Source organism: Mirounga angustirostris, unplaced genomic scaffold (genome assembly GCF_029215605.1).
Source record: "Mirounga angustirostris isolate CCGP_5_RB_7025 unplaced genomic scaffold, mMirAng1.0.hap1 SCAF_11, whole genome shotgun sequence".
NCBI lineage: Eukaryota > Metazoa > Chordata > Mammalia > Carnivora > Phocidae > Mirounga > Mirounga angustirostris.
In genome coordinates, this window is record NW_026991719.1 from 107,198,148 (window position 1) to 107,214,530 (window position 16,383).

General features: G+C 39.8%; 1 protein-coding gene across 12 annotated transcripts in view; it reads right to left on the reverse strand.

Annotated features, from left to right (window-relative positions):
- ENOX2 (ecto-NOX disulfide-thiol exchanger 2) overlaps window positions 1–16,383 on the reverse strand; it is a 284,761-nt gene that overhangs the window by 108,086 nt on the left and 160,292 nt on the right. The gene's annotated exons all lie outside the window — the stretch shown is intronic.

The following is a 16,383-nucleotide window of genomic DNA, read 5'->3' on the forward strand; positions in this document are numbered from 1 at the left end:
TTTGCCTTTGCCTTCAGTTACAATCAGTGTTGCAGTTTATTAAAGCAGTTTACTTGACATATCCAATCTGTATAGAGTATTTTCTACCTCTTCTTTTTTCTTCAAAGTAAGGAAGATTAAATTATTGCTTACACACACACACACACACACACACACCTGAAATACTTCCAAAAACACAGCTTCCAGATCACCCCTAACCTTCTTTCTAAAATATTGTTCGATCATATTTAATAGTCTAGCCACTCAAAGGAAGTCACATAAGAATTGAATGTATTAGGTACAGGATCCAGGGAACCAGAGGCAGATAATCAGATTCTGGGTTACAGCAGACCTAGATGTCCTAAATTCCTAACCTGGGAAAATTGGGCATATAGCACCAAAAATTTACTGATAGAGAATCTCAAGACTTGCAGGCAGCCCAGGGCACTTGTGGACCAGCCTACCACAACAGGCCTTTCAGAAGAATGGGGAGTTGGCTCAGGTGGGAAAAAGGAATCGGAAGCAGGAAAAGGTCTTCAAGAGAACCAAGAAAATTCAACAGTGTTTGGAAGATTCAAAAGGGAGTGGGGGATGGAGTCAAGCTGTTGGTTGAGGTAAGTGTGAAAAGGGAGGAGCAGAGAGCAAACACAGACATGCTGCTAGTACTGTAGCTGACATTTGACAGAGGCAGGTTAAGTGACTTGTTCAAGGTACCAGGTCAGTTGCCTTGAAATGTAAATTTACTCTTTCCATGTCTACTCTTATGTTATATCCCATCATGCCACCCTGCTGCTCATGAAGCTGGTGCTTATTCATTTTCCTGAAGATTTTAAAAACTTAAGAAAAATACCATGTAGTATGTAGGTATAAAATGGTTGCTTGACTCTTGTGGAAATGGCAGAAATTTTTAAGGTGTGCAAACTGCTTTAAAATGCCTAAGTGCCAGATTCTGAATAAATGGGGATGGGTCATTCCAGCTGATCCCAGCTAGTAGATTGGAGGCAGTTTTCCAATTTGGAGAATGACACTAAAATTGCTATCACTACTTAAAAAGTTTCAAATGTTTAACTTAGATGAACTCATGTAGATGCAAGTACAGTGAATAGGAAGTATGACACTTGGGGAAACTTGGCTTCCAGTGTCAGCTCTGTCACTAAGTTCACTGTGTGATCTTGACTAAGTCACTTTCTCTCTCTGGATGTTAGTTTCCTCACCTGTGAGATCAAAAGGTTGGACTCCATACTCTCTAAAGGCTCTTTTGCCTCTCCCCTTTTATGATTCTGTGATTCCTGGTGGGTTTTTTTCCCCCTGACATTTATTTGCAAGGGCCATTCTGTCATCTGCACAATTTAAGTTTTCAGTAAATTGTGGATGATCTTAAATAAAATCTCCCCCTTAAAGAGGGGAAAAGAACAGGATGTTTGTGCTGAAATGGCTCATGTCAGGTATGACCTTTTTAATTCAGAGCAGCTCTCTAGTGGTTCATTAACTCACCCCATGGGCAGCACAGCAGGCAAGTACTATCATAAAAGGCCTCAACTGTGCAGCCAGAGAGAGCTGCCCTATTACCCAGTGAAAACAAAGTGGTTTCCTATTTGCACCCACACGGGTCAATTTTTAGATCAGGAACATATGATTCTATCACTGAAGGAATCCCAGCCAACTGACAGAAACCCTGTGCCAAGTCTAACACTTGCTTTGAGGACTAAGCTGGAGTCCTTTCCACAGGAAGTGATGGAATTACTTCTAAATAATTGATAACTGTGGTTCTCTTTCCTAGATAATTAAAAATGCTTAGAAAATATAATAGTAATAATAATGACCCATTTTTGCATAATGCTTTACATTTTACAACACATGCCAATTAATGTATTTTTTCATTTCACATTTTCCTAACAACCCACTGGGGTAAGGAAAATCATTATTCCCCATTTACCAGATAAGGAAACCAGGGCTCAGAGAAGTTAAGGATTTATCCCAGGTCTCATAATAAGTGGCAGAGCTGAAAGTAGAATCGTATCTTGGCTGGTTCAGCTAATTCACCAATACATTTTTTTAACTGTCTTGTTATACTAATTGTTAGGTGTTATCATGAGTGCAGGTTAAAGATCAGAGATTTTAGTACTGTGTCTAGATATTGCAAAGTAATTTTACACTCATTTGAAGACTTCTGACATAGGTTTAATTTCTCATTATGGGATCAGTGGCTAGGAGAACTCTGAGAAAGTACATATGACACAATGAATTCAGTTGATCATTATCTATAGCTACTAGAGTCAAAGCAAATATTTATTGAACATCTATATAACTGATCCTGCACAAGATCATATGGAGATAAACAGAAATATAAAACACGATTCCTGACCTAAAAGGGATTCATAAACACTAAATAGTGTATAGTAAAGTGCTAAATATTATAGTTGCCATAGTAAGTGCTGTAGGGGTGTGGGAAAGGGAGAGATTGTGAGGGAAGTGTTCGTGGAAGAAATGGAATTGAATTAAGCAGTTAAAGGATAGGTAGAATTTCACTGGCAGAGAGGAGGAAGAAGACAATTCTAGGTTGAAGGGTGAATGAAGGGTGTGGGAAGAAAATTGCACGAGCTAAGGCAAAAGGGGCAGGCATACATGAGATTGGATATCTGTGAGGACACTGATCTGAACGGAGAACAGTGGAGGAGGGGTCTGGTAAAGCTGCAATTCATCTTATGTGTTCAGGCACAGGGTTGTCTGCTTTTCATAGCATTCTATTCACTCATGAATAAAATGATATGGAAGGCAGACATAATGATTTTTAAAAGATCAGCTCTGGAGTCAGACAGACCTGGGTTTGAGTCCCAGGATTACAACTTACTTGCTGTAGGACCTTGGGTTAATTAATTAACCTCTTGGGGTTTAGTTTCCTCCCCTATAAAATGGGGCTGTAATGCAGAGCCTATGACATAATGCTCATCAAGTACTTAGCAAAGTCCTGGCACACAGTAAGCCTCACTAAATGTGAACTCTAATATAGGTGATCCATTGAATAAGAATTTATTTCTATACCTTTGTGAAGGTTTTCATATGGATACATTAAAAAGCAAAAAGTGTTTTTGCTCTAATCACTTGTTTTGATTTTTTATTCAGATTTTGATTCAAAAACATGATAACCATAGTAGTGAGGACTGAGTTCAGGAGATGCTGTTGAATAGAAAAGTTAAGATCAGATCCTGCGGGACCTTCATGGTTGGTTTGAGGAGATTGCCCTGTAGGGAATATATATGCCTTCTGACAAAGGAGAAGGAGCCAGAGGAATCAGCTCAAGGGCATTTAGCCAACTGCTGGCAAAAGTGTCCCAAGCTTGCAAATTGTTCATCCTTACCTCCATCCACTCATCCGTTTGACACTCTGGGATCCTTTCATTTTCTAAGGAGCATTTCTTAAAGGTATGGTATGCTGGGCACATTTGTGTTCCTCATATATATATACTTTCTGATAGATGGGAAGTTTGGATCAGCATTTTTGTCCTGCAGGCCCTGGGTATAATCACTTTCTCATAAGACATTAGGGTCATCTAAGCAAAGGGTCAGATTTACTGAGGAATTGTCTGAAAAACTCTAGGGAAGTAAATTCCTGGCTTGAGTGTAGCAGGAAGAAATAACAGGTGCCAACAACAATAAGCAACAGAATCCCAGGAAAGAGCAACTGTTACCTGAGCCTGGAAGGTCATGAATGTGGAGCACATTTTCCAAAATAGGAGCCCAGGGACATTGCTGTAATTACCAGCCAATAAGCCTCCCCTTAGTACCAGGAAAACAGATGGATACACTAATTAAAGGGGGAAAGAGAGGGAGAGACAGAGAACAATGTAATATTTAAATGTGAGGAACTCAAGAGAGTGAAACTAGCTATTTCTGACAAAATTACCCTGTTAACTCCAGGTAGCTTTAACCACATCTTAAAAACCTATGCCAAATTAAGTGTTTTCAAGTAATTACATGTTTTCAAATAGTCTTCGTATATAGTTTTCTTTGGTCCAGGGTGAACTGCAATGTTGCTTTTGAAGTAAAGAAATCTTGGAAGCCACCCTCTGTGACCACATATACCATCTTTCTTATGTTTTTCTCCCCTTTCTTTTTCAAAGGGAGGGGAAACATACATTCTAAAAATGACTGAGTTTATTGGCTGTCACTGTTAAAGAATGGTTTACTAAATAGATGATATACAAGCACTTAGGAAAGTAAGTGGTGACCAGAGAAGCAGGAGTAAGAACATGTCTGGTTAAGTAAAGATAATTTTATTTACTTTTTTTCTTTGAAAAGGATACTAGAATGATAGCTTTACAGCAAATCTTTTACAATTGCCTTATAAAAAAGATGGAGAAATATGGATCAGATGACAGCTTAGTTGGCTAGATTCCTAGTTGAAGAACTGTACTCAAAGGGTGGCGATGAATGGATTGACAACAATTTGGAGGGCTACAGAGCTCTCTATTTGCCCCTGTCTTGTTCAATATTTTAATCTATGATTTTTGGATGAAAGTATAATAGGCTTGCTTGTTACAGCTGTAGATAAGACAAAGCTGGAGAGTATACTTAACTTACTTGATGACAGAATTGAGTTTCAAAAGTAATTGTCACTGCAAATTATTGAGTATCTTCTAGACACTACTGTACATAAGCTGTCTCATTGATATCATAAAACCACAGAAAACTAAGTCTTAGGTTTTAAATAGCTTGTCCAAAGCTACACAGCTAGTAAGTGACACTCCCAGGATTTAAACCCAAACCTGTCTACTATTAAAGCTCATGCTCTTTCTCATATACTTTCTCATATACTATACTGCCAGCCACTACTCTACATTGTCTTGACAAACTAGCCTAGAATATGATTTCTCTTGAAGATACGACAGAATTGAGCAGAGGCTGAAAGCTCTGGGAAACAAGAAAGAATCAGACCATATAGATTTACCATGGCTTTCATGAAGGACCAGAGTGGTGCTAAAGTGATGGTGAAAACCAGCACTTAGACATGTCATCTGCTGAGAATATTCTGAGTTAGAAGACAGTGAATGTCACTATTTCCTGGCTTTGTTATTATATCATCTTTATTTGTATGAGGAAAAGTGGCTGGAATGACAAGCCCAAAACTATGAAAATGGAATGTAATATAGGAAAAAAAAAAGCCATAGAAGAACAGAATGGAGGAAATATGACCTCTGTGTATCTCATATTACAAACAATTAGGGCATTTACTTTGCAACTTTTACATGAGATAATAATATGAACTAGCTTCTAGAAAAGCAGATATAACTCAGGTTGTATTAATGGAAGACCTAAGTGGACTCTAGAGCCTAAGGAATAACAGGCACACTATCTTTTGTTCTGGCCACTGTGTTCTCTTGTGATAGGAAGGTATTAAGAGCAATATTGAACATCCCCAGAGGAAAGTGACTGGCATAAAGCACTGGAAACCAACTCCTATGAGGGACATTTTGTGGTAACCAGAATATTTAACTTAGTGAAGAGAAAACTTGGGAGCTATACTCAAATATGTGAAGAACTGTCATGTGGAAAAAAGATTATACTTGGTCTGATATGTTTTATAGGACAAACCTAAGACCCAGGAGACAGCTTAATGTTCAGTATAAGAAAGAATTGCTTAATAAAAACAATAGGTAACATTTAGGCACTATGGTCTACTGTTGACATAGAACCCATGAGGTCCATGGAGAGGGGAATGGCTATATTGTAAAGTAGGGATCTTAATGTCACTTGGAGTATTTATCACAAGTTAGATGAATGCCTGGCAGGAATGTATCATATTTAATTTTGTATTGAGGTGGTGGGGTAGGAGGTGGGAGTTGAATTAAGTGTCCGTGTGAAGCCTTGTTTAATCTAAGACTCAGTAAATCTACTTTATCTGCTTTCAACTTTATAACATTAAACACTGTAATCCCACAGTCCAAATACAGCATTCTGAACCCTTCATAAGATTGCTATGTGTCTATATGTGCACACACATATACATTTATTGTTTAAATCAAAGACCAGGGCTTAAGGAGAAAGCTTAAGGATAATATCTGAATATACAGAAGTTTCTATTAACTTAGAATCCTACAACATTCAATCTATTAAATAAGCCTATGAAATAAAGTGAGAAAAGAACATATGTTGTATTTATGTTGGGAAGAAATTGAAATATACATCACATTTTCAAAAACAGACAATGACAAAAATTTAGAAAATATAAATTTAAAAATGATTTCATCTCAATGGTTGAATCACAGGATGATTCTCTTGCTCTGTCTTTGTGGAGCATAAAGATAATAATTTACAAAGCCCTAACTTTGGCTTTGTATCCATCACTGTGCTAGAGGATTTCATTGTATTACCTTATTTAATCTTTGCAACAACCTGACAAGGTTGGTATGAAGATGTTATTTCTATTTTAAAGTTGAGGAAACAGTCCCAAAAAGAAGCAACGAATCCAAGATCTCACAGTTAGGACACAGCAGTACCAGGATTTGAACACAGGTATTTCTGATTTCATACTGTCTACTACACTAAATCAAAGCCCTCCTTCCCTTTTCTTTCCTCTGTTAACACAAAGCACTTTAAAAATGCAAAGTGTAGCACAAATGGTAATGCCTGCCATTGATAAACAACTATAACATCCAACATCCAGATTCACATGAACTCTGCCTCAAAAAAACTTTATATTTTAGCATAAAATTTGGTCTCTTTAGCACAAATGGGAAGAAATTTGGAGATTCCTGGCCTGTTGTATAGATCTGATTTTAAGAGAAAGAGAACGTGCTTGAAGAACTATTGGAGGAAGAAGGCCCAATGAAAGGTGCTCCTCTATTTCCTGCAATCTAGATTCGAAATTGCTGAGAGATGAGAAAGATGGGAAACCAAACGGTCCATATGGTATCACTTACTGCTTGTTCACTACATGCAGAATCCTGCAATGTCTATTATATGAAGATCCAGAGGAAGAAGAAGGACTGATTTTCCTCCATGGGGGAGTTCCCAGTTGAAGGGTGTCATTGATGAAGGTTCTAAAGCAATGCTGTAAATTTCCTGATCAGTCTAAGATCTTTTGCCGCAAAGGCAGTCATCCTTTTGATGGAGTGTCATGCTCGCCCTACCTCCACCATTAGTCTAAATGAATAAAGTTTAGAGAAAGTCCTGAGCTCAACTTGTTCTTACGTGAGGATTTAAAAAGTAGAGACAAAAGATGGCAATGAAGTACTAACGACTGCCAGGAAAGATTTGGTTGACCAGCTCCAACTTTAAGCCCCTTTTCAGAACCTATCATTTGTTCTCCACAGCCTGTGATGAATTAAAACCCCTGAATCAAACAGACCTCAAGTTCTCACTTCCGAGAAGGCATCAGTGGTGTGAAGAGAAATTGCTACTGTGACAATTCAAGCAATTGGTGAAAGGCCAGTGCATTTCCCAGCTTACACATGCCTCTTAAGCTTCCCGTTAATGAGAGTCAATGCGCTTGCCAGCAGACACTGTACTCACCATTTTTTCCCATCCAGACAGGACAGTCCAGAAACAATTACAGAATCATGAACTTGAGCCATATCCGTAGCCCGACATAGCTTCATTTCCCTAGTGGACTAATGTCTAACTGCTTCACTGCCAACACATGAGTCCTCTTTCTTTATCTTGGGACCTTGCTTTTTGCCTTCTCTTATGTTTTACTTGAGAAACCCTTCTTGTTATAGATACTGAGGATAGTAATACAACAGCCGCAAATCAGTGTCTCCTAGAGGCCAGATTTCTTCCTGCCTTAATTAGCACTGCTTTTAAATATCCCTGCCATCATCTCCAATTTGATATGGGCCTAAGATTCCCCTTTCCCTCCAACAAGGATTTTCTATTGCCGAAACTCCCTACCACAAGGTAAAGAACAATTAAGCTAGTCCCTAAGCACAAAGCAAACCCATTTCCAACTAGCTAATGAGGAATGGGAAAGTGAGACTAGGGTCTATTCAAGGGAAGTTGATTACATTTTTGTCCCTTAGCCCCAACCCCAAACTGAGCTGGGTGGTTGTGTCCATGCAGGGTGGGCACTGGCACAGACAGAACCAGGGCTCCAATGAAGGTCTTCTCTCTCCATCACAATAGGACAGCTGTGTGCAAGCCAGATATGAGTAAACATCTGAAGGCCAAGGCACCAGTTAAGAGGCTCTTAAGAGTACAACATAGGCTGGTGACAGTGAAAATGTAAAAGGAATGCTAACCATGCTTATCTCCCACACTTAAATATTAACTGCAACATGAAGATGGAGAGTGGTGCCAATGGAGTTGATCAAAATTGTCTGATGGTGGCAACTAGAACCATCAAATCCAAGCTTTTAAGTTTGGGTAGAAGGGTGATTTGAGGCATTTTCCTTGGCCAGGGAGGCAGGGAAGCACCAGTACTTTAAGTGAAGCACTTATAAATGACATGTAGTCTTAGATTGTACTCTCCTAGCAGACAGGAGACATCTACCAAGTTTCTATTTTTTTCCAGTATACTTAAGACAGCAATTAGCACTTAGCAGAAAGTCTGAATTTCCTTAAACCTGTTTATATGGGCAATGGCCTTTCAAATGAAAAAGGCTGAACTATAAAAGAAACTGGAATCAATTCCTAGCTTAAGACCCTGTTAATACCAAGAGTTTCAGCTTACTTTCAGAATTTAATTCCTCTGTTCAACTTTGTAATAGTCCATGCAGATAAAAGGAACCCAAGTGCCTCCTGGTTTCAGCAGAATATCGATCACTATCTCCCTGAATTTACTTTGGAGTTATACCCCTCAGGTGACTCCTGATACTGTGTACAGATGACCTGTTTTAAGACACAAAGCAGCTCTGAGCTGTGAGCCTACTGCCCCTGAAGCAGGGCTTTTCAAAGAGCTTCTCTGCTGAGCAAGCTCTTTGCACACTGCAATTAGGCTCAACCAGCAGACAAACTATTCCCCATCTGATGTGTCTTCCAATAATAGAGATTTGCAGCAATGTGCACCAGACTTGGAATATTACTCAGATCTACCAAGTCCCCAGTTTGGGGAAGTGGCTCTGATTGAGTTTGGAATCTTCAGTGTCTTTGGACTGATGTATTTATTCAACATGTGGAGACCTGTGGACAATTTGGATTCTAGCTCAGGCTGTAGCCACTATTTAAGAAGGCCTGCAGACAGTAACTAAAGATTAGAAGTAAATGTGGAGTGATGTAGCTAGAGGAAAATGCTCATTAGGCTCTCATTTGCCCCAAAGTTGTGAAAATTCAGAATAACAACAGCAAAGGGCACAGGAAGTTGGTGCTGCAAAGGTAGGGTGCATATTAAGTACATTGCTACATATTCAGCAGTACTACTTACATCCCAGTTTTCAGAGAACCGGAGCAGGAATCAAGAAGCCTTAATTCTATTGAGTCATTTCTTTCTAAGCTAATAAAAGTGAACATATCAATCACCTATTATGTGCCAGAAACTGTGGGGAACATTACTTCTTACTTACATTATCTCATTTATTTCTTCGCAACCACCCTGTGAGTCCTATTATCTCCTCATTTTACAGGAAGCATAGAGAAGTCAAACATTTGCTGAACATAACACAGGGTATACAGAGCCCAGGTTAGTCTGATGCTAACTTCTTTGTATCACTGCCTGTCTTCCACACTAAGCTTCCTACTTACTAGGCTACACTGACTGCTTACTTAGCACCACTCTTCCTTTGTTTCCTCACTTAGAAGTGGGACTTATGAACTGGCTGGTCTTAGAACCCTCCTAATTCCAAAAATCCAGTAATTTCATAGAAAGTGAGAGAAAAAAGCTATCCTTCTTTCAGCCAAGTGTGGATGCAGTGTCAGTAGACAACACTCCAGTTTGGATCTTAAATCGTATGCTGTGTGACTTTTTCTCCTGGCCACACTAGGTGATGCCCTGGAGGACTGACTTTCCTGTTCATCTCTCTATAGGGTGAGTGTCCTCCACAAAGCAGACTGGGGAACTTTCCAGGAGACAAGGCCACTTCTGATCTCTGCACCCCACCTTAGCAAAGCAGAAAGCATACAGTTTCTCTCTCACTCTCTAGTTCCCTCAGGCCAAATGACGAATGCCCAGTGGTTCTAGGAGGAAGGCTGAGCTGGTCCTCAGTATCTAGCTCACTTTTCCATACCTTTCTCCTTCTGGGCAGGAGCTGGGCTGACTAAGATCATCTGAGAGTCTGGAGCAACAAAAGGCCACCCATAAAGCCCATCTTATTTATTTACACATTATTTATATAATTGGGGGCAACAAATATCAGATGCCAGTCATAATTAAGAAAAAGCCAGAAGTCCCTTTAAGAATTTTAAGGTGAAATGCCTGCAGGAAGAAGAGAAGGTTCCCTAGATTTTTCATTTAAAAAAATGAAAATTTTATTTAAAAATAATGTTAAACTCCTTGGAGCTGCAGCTGAATATTAAACAGAAACATCTTAGAGAAACTTGCCTGAGAGCTATATGAATTCTAAACTATGAAAACAAGACACTCAATAGAAAACTGTAAAAGAGAAAAGTGATAAGTTTGCTTTATCAAAGAAACAAAGCATTTTCCTCCAGGGAGGAAGGAAGCATGATGGGAAATCTGCAAACAATGGACTTCCAAGAAATTTCACGTGTTTTTTTTTTTTTTAAAGATTTTATTTATTTATTTGAGAGAGCGAGAATGAGAGAGAGCACATGAGAGGGGGGAGGGTCAGAGGGAGAAGCAGACTCCCCGCTGAGCAGGGAGCCCGATGCGGGACTCGATCCCGGGACTCCAGGATCATGACCTGAGCCGAAGGCAGTCGCTTAACCAACTGAGCCACCCAGGCGCCCTCACGTGTTTTCTTAAAAACAAAAATAACAACAACCCAAACTCTATGGTATTGATAAGGGACAAATGCTCACGGTATTGACATGGCACAAGTGCTTTCCTACCTAAGAGCACATGGCCCTGGGGTATTTCCAAAAGGCAAAGTTCAGACTCCAACCCCTTCCCAGCATGATTTGAATGATTTTTGTTAGACACCACCTTCCTCCAAATCTCTACCATGTTCCAGGTACCCTGCTAGAATTTCTCCCTGTTGTCCCCCATCTAAGGCTAAACAGTGAGGGACATTTGTGGTGGTGATGGCAGGTAGAGTGGGGGTGAGGTATGAGAGGGTGCCTCTCTGCTTATTTTGCAATTTGTTGCTCTGACTGCATTTTTGTCCATCTGTCTCTCTGTCAGTATGTCTGTTTCTGACTGTTGTTTTGTTCTATTTCCCTGTTTCTCTGTTGTCTCCCAGTCTGTCCACACCTCTTTCTCTCTTCCTGTCTGTCCTTGTCTGTCTTGACACTGTCTGCCTACCTTCTTGATTCCTGTCTCTGTCTGTCTCTCAGGTTCTGTCTCTCTGTTAATCTGTCTTTGTCCGCCTGCTGCTTTGTGGGTTTCCATTGTGCATTCTTTCTCTTGCAATCTCTCTTCTCCCTCTCCCTTCCCCTCCCATCTCTCCCTTTCTCTGCCTGTCTTCATCTCACTCTATCCATCTGTGTTTCTGTCTTTGCCTGCCTGCCTTCTGGTCTGTTTCTCTGTATCTGTCTCTGACCGATGACCTCAGACTATCTCTATTTCTTTCTCTCTCTCTCTCTGAACACCAGTCTCTGTTCAACTGCCCATGTCTGTCTCAGTCTATCCATCTTTTGGTCTGTCTGGTGCTGTATGTCTGCCTTCCTGTCTCTTTGTCAGTTTCTCTGCTACTCTGCCTTTTTTTTTCTATTCATTTGCTTCTTTATTTCTCTGTCAACTATTTCTGTCATTCTATCTCTGTATATGTCTGTTTTTGTTTCCCTCTTTGTCAGTTTCTTTCTACACGTGTCTGTCTGTCTGTGCTCTGGCGGTCTGTCAGTGCTCTGGCGATCTGTCCAATCTGTCAGCCTGTCTCTCTGTCACCCTGTCTCTGCTTGTTTCTTTGATTGTCTGCAGATATTTATATCAGTCTGAACTTCTGTTTGTCTCTTTGTCTAGCTATCTTTATATTGTTTTTCTCTCTCTTCCTCCCTCTGTATCAATCTCTCTGCCTTGTTTTGTTGTTGTTTCTCTCTCTTTTGGTCTGTTTTGCTGTTTCTTTCTCAGCTCCTCTGTTTCTTGTCTTTTAGTCTATCACGCTGTCTCTGTCAGTCTCCCTATGTCTCTGTCTATTGCTCCCTCTCTCTCTTTCCTAATAGTCTGTCTGTTTCATGGTCTGTCTCTTGGTTTCCTCGCTTTTTTCTCGGTCAGTCTGTCTCTGTTGCTTTTCTTTTCTCTCTCTCCTTCTCTGTCTCTGTTTCGCTCTGCCTGTGTCATACTCTGTGTATCTCACCACACTAGTCCCTCTCTCTGCATTCTTCTCTCCCTGCATCTACATGTTCTGTCTCTAACTCCCTTTTGACTCTTTGTCCCTCTTAGTTTTTGTCAATATCTCACTCCCATCTGTATGTGTCCCTGTCTCTGCCTGCCTGCCTGCCTATGTATCTGTCTGTGTTTACCTTTCCCTTTAATAGTCTGTCTGCCTGGCTGGCTCTCTGTCTCTCAGACTGTCTTCCTGTCTTTTTTTCTGTCACTTTGTCTGTCATTATCTTCCTGTCTCACTCTCTTGGTCTCACTTTTTCTTCTCTATTTCTCTGTCTCTTTTTACTGACATGAGATTCATGTAACATAAAATTAATCATTGTAAAGTGAAAAATTTAGTAGCACTTAATACATTCAGAATGTTTTACAACCATCACTTCTATTTAGTTCCAAAATATTTTCATCACCTTAAAAGGAAAGCAGCCTTAAGCAGTTGCTCCCCATTCCCTCCTCCCTAGCCCATCAACCACCAGTCTGCTTTCTGTCTGTATAGGTTTGCCTCTTCTGGGATATTACATATAAATGGAATCACATGACCTGTGAAACTGTGAATCTGGCTTCTTCCATTTAGCAGAATGCTTTCAAGGTTCATCCACGTTGTTACATGTATCACTATTTCATTTCTTTTTTCCCTTTTCTTTTATGCAGACTATTTTTTTTAGAAAAGTTTAAGGTTCATAGCAAAGTTGAGAGAAAGAGAAAGATTTTTCATGTACTCCCTGCCCCCACACATGCATAGGCTCTCCCATTATCAACATCCCTCATCAGAGTTGCACAACCAGAGTGGGATAATTTGTTACAAATGATGAACCTACGCTGACACATCATAATCATCCAAAGTCCATAGTCTTCATTAAGGTTCACTTTTCATGTTGTACATTCTATAGATTTGGATAAAAAGTATAATGACATGTATCTATCATTATGCTATCATACCAAGTATTTTCACTGTCCTAAAAATCCTCTATACTCTGCCTATTCATCCTTAGCTGCCTCTCAACCCCTGGCAACCACTGATCTTTTTACCATCTCCAGTTTTGCCTTTTCCAGAATGTCATATAGTTAGAATCATATAGTATGTAGCCTTGTGAGATTGGCTTGTTTCACTTAGTAGGATGCATTTAAATTTCTTTCATGTCTTTTCATGGCTCGATAACTCATTTCTTTTTGGTGCTGAGTAATATTACATTCGAATATTACTGGAATGTACCATAGTTTATCCATTCACCAACTGAAGGACATCGTGGTTGCTTCCAAGTTTTGGCAATCACATAAAACTGTTGTAAACATCTAGTTTATTGTTAGGATGGAGTGGTGATTTACAAGCTTCTTACATGTAGAACTGGACACTGGCAGTCCTACTTCACTTATTTTTATGGCTGAATAATAGTCCATTGCAGAGATACATCACAATTCATTTATCCATTTATCCACTGATGGACATTTGGGCTATTTCTGCCTGTTATAGTGAATATTACTGTTATGAACATGCATGTACATGTTGTTTGAGTACCTTTTCAATTCTCTTGTGCATATATCTAGAAGTGAAATTGTTAGGTCCTATCAAAATTCTATGTTTAACTTTTTGAGGAACCATCAAACTTATCCACAACAGCTGAACCATTTTATAACCTCCCTAGAAATTTAGGAGGGTCCCAATTTCCCATATCATTGAAAACAGTTGATATTTTCCATTTTTTAGATTCCAGCCATCCTAATGGATACAAAGTGGTATCTTGTGGTTTTGATTTGTATTTCCCTAATGACTAATGGTGTTGAGCATTTTTTCATGTGCTTAGCGGCCCTTTGCATATCTTCTTTGAAGAAATGCCTATTCAAGTCCTTAACCCTTTTTTTTGTTTGAGTCTTTTTGTTGTTGAGTTGTAAAAGTTCTTTATATGTTCTGCTTGCTAGACCCTTACCAGATATATAGTTTGCAAATATTTCCTCCCAATCTGTTAACCCCCCTAACCTTTGCTTTTCATACTTTTAAAAACTGAGATATAGGGGTGCTGGGGTGGCTCAGTTGGTTAAGCATCTGACTCCTGATTTCGGCTCAGGTCATGATCTCAGGGTTGTGAGATTGAGCCCCATGTTGGGCTCTGTGCTGGGCATGGAGCCTGCTTAAGATTTTCTCTCTTCCTCCCCCTTCCCCCTATCCCCACTCATGCATTCTCTCTCTCAAAAAAATATTGAGATATATAATTGACCTATAACATTAGTTTCAGGTGTACAATATGATTTGATATTTGTATATATTGTGAAATAACCACCACAATAAATCTAGGTAATATCCATCTCTTTTTCTTTTTATTTCTCTCTCTTTCTGACAGATTGAGTCTTTCTGTTTGTTTCTGACTACTTTTTTGTCGGTCTTTTTGCATCAATCTGTCTCTATCATGTCTGTTTGTTCTTTCTCCCTCTCCTTCCCCTTCCCTGCTGTTTCCTCTCCCCTTCCTCTCTGTTAGTTTCTCTGCCTTCCTGCCAGTCTCTCTGTTTGTCAACAACTCCCTCTTTCTCACTATTTCTTTCTCCCTCAGCCCTAGCTAATCTGTCTCTCTGTTCACTTAGTTGGCTCTTTTTATATCTCTCCATCCACTTTTTTGTATTGCTCTGGGTCTTTCTGATCTCTGTTGGTTTCTCTCTGTGTCAGTTGGTTGGTCATTCTCTCAACCCGTCTCTGTACATCTGCATCTCTCTGTGTGTTTGCCTTTCCCTCGGTCTCTGTCTCCGTAAGTGTGTCTCAGCATGCCTCTCAGTCTCTCTGTCATGTTCTTTCTGACTCTCCTGCTTTTTCTTTCTGTATCTGTTTCTCTGCAACAGTTCTTTTGTCTCTTCCTATTTCTCTCCTTGCCTGTCTCTTTTCTGATTTCTCTCTTGTCAGCCTCTTAGTCTGTCTCTCAGTCTGTCTCATCGTCTCTCTTCCCTGCTCCTCCAATATATTTCTGGCCAACTATCTCTGTCTGACTGTTTCACTGGCTCTCTTACTATTTGTTTCCCTCTCTTACTCCCTGTCTGTCTGTTTTTTTCTGTCTCTTGTAGTGGCTCTTTCTATGTTGGTCTGGCTCTGGCTCTGTGTACAGCTCCCCTTCCCTCTCTCCCTTGCTCTTTCTCTCTCACTTAGTCCATATATTCTCTGCTTCTCTCTCTGTCTTCCTGTCCCCAGTCTATTTTCCTTTCTCTCTGCAACTCCCCCTCCCCATTTTTCTGTGACTCAGGCTGTATTTCTTTATGAGTGTGACTCTCTTCTTCTTTCTGTCAGTTTTATTCTCTTTGCTTGATTCTCTCTTCCTCCCTCAGTTTCTGTCCGTTTCCCTAGTTCTTTAATTTCCTCTGTTTTGAGTCTCTCTCTCTGTACTCCTTTCTCTTTCTTTGACTCTCTCCTTCATCTATCTTTTCCATGTTTCTATCTCCACCTCTTCCTGTTCCTTACTGCTGTCTCTGTCCCTCTTTCCTTTTTCCCCTTCTTTTCCTATGTCCCTATCTTACAGTTTGTCTGCCTCTTTGCATCTGTCTGTTCATCTCTCTTGATATTCTTCCTTCTAATTAGTCTGTTGATCTCTATAACTATCTGTCTTTCTCTTTGCCTTTCTTTTTTCCCACCTGTCTGTTTCTATGTCTCTTTCTTGGTCTTCCTTCCATGTCTGCCTATTCTTGCCTCTGTCCAACTCTGTCCATTCCTATTTCTATGACTGTCTATCTCTCCCTGGCCATCTGTCCATCTCTGTTTCCCCTTTGAAGCTGCTATGGAGGTTGATATTAATGGCACTAATCTTTTATAAGAGCTAAACTGTAAATCTCTTTCTAACCTCTGCCAGTTGAACACACATATCTCAGAGAAAGGACTTACATACAGTACCTGGCTTGCCAAAAATGCATGGATTATACAGATTTTCTGAAATGTAAGTCTCATATGTCAATTTGGTACCTTTAAAACACAGGTATACACTAACTGTGATATCTTTCAAGCACCGTTACTTATTTGTCCATTACTGAAAAATATAACAAAATCTATATGCTTAAAGCATGTCT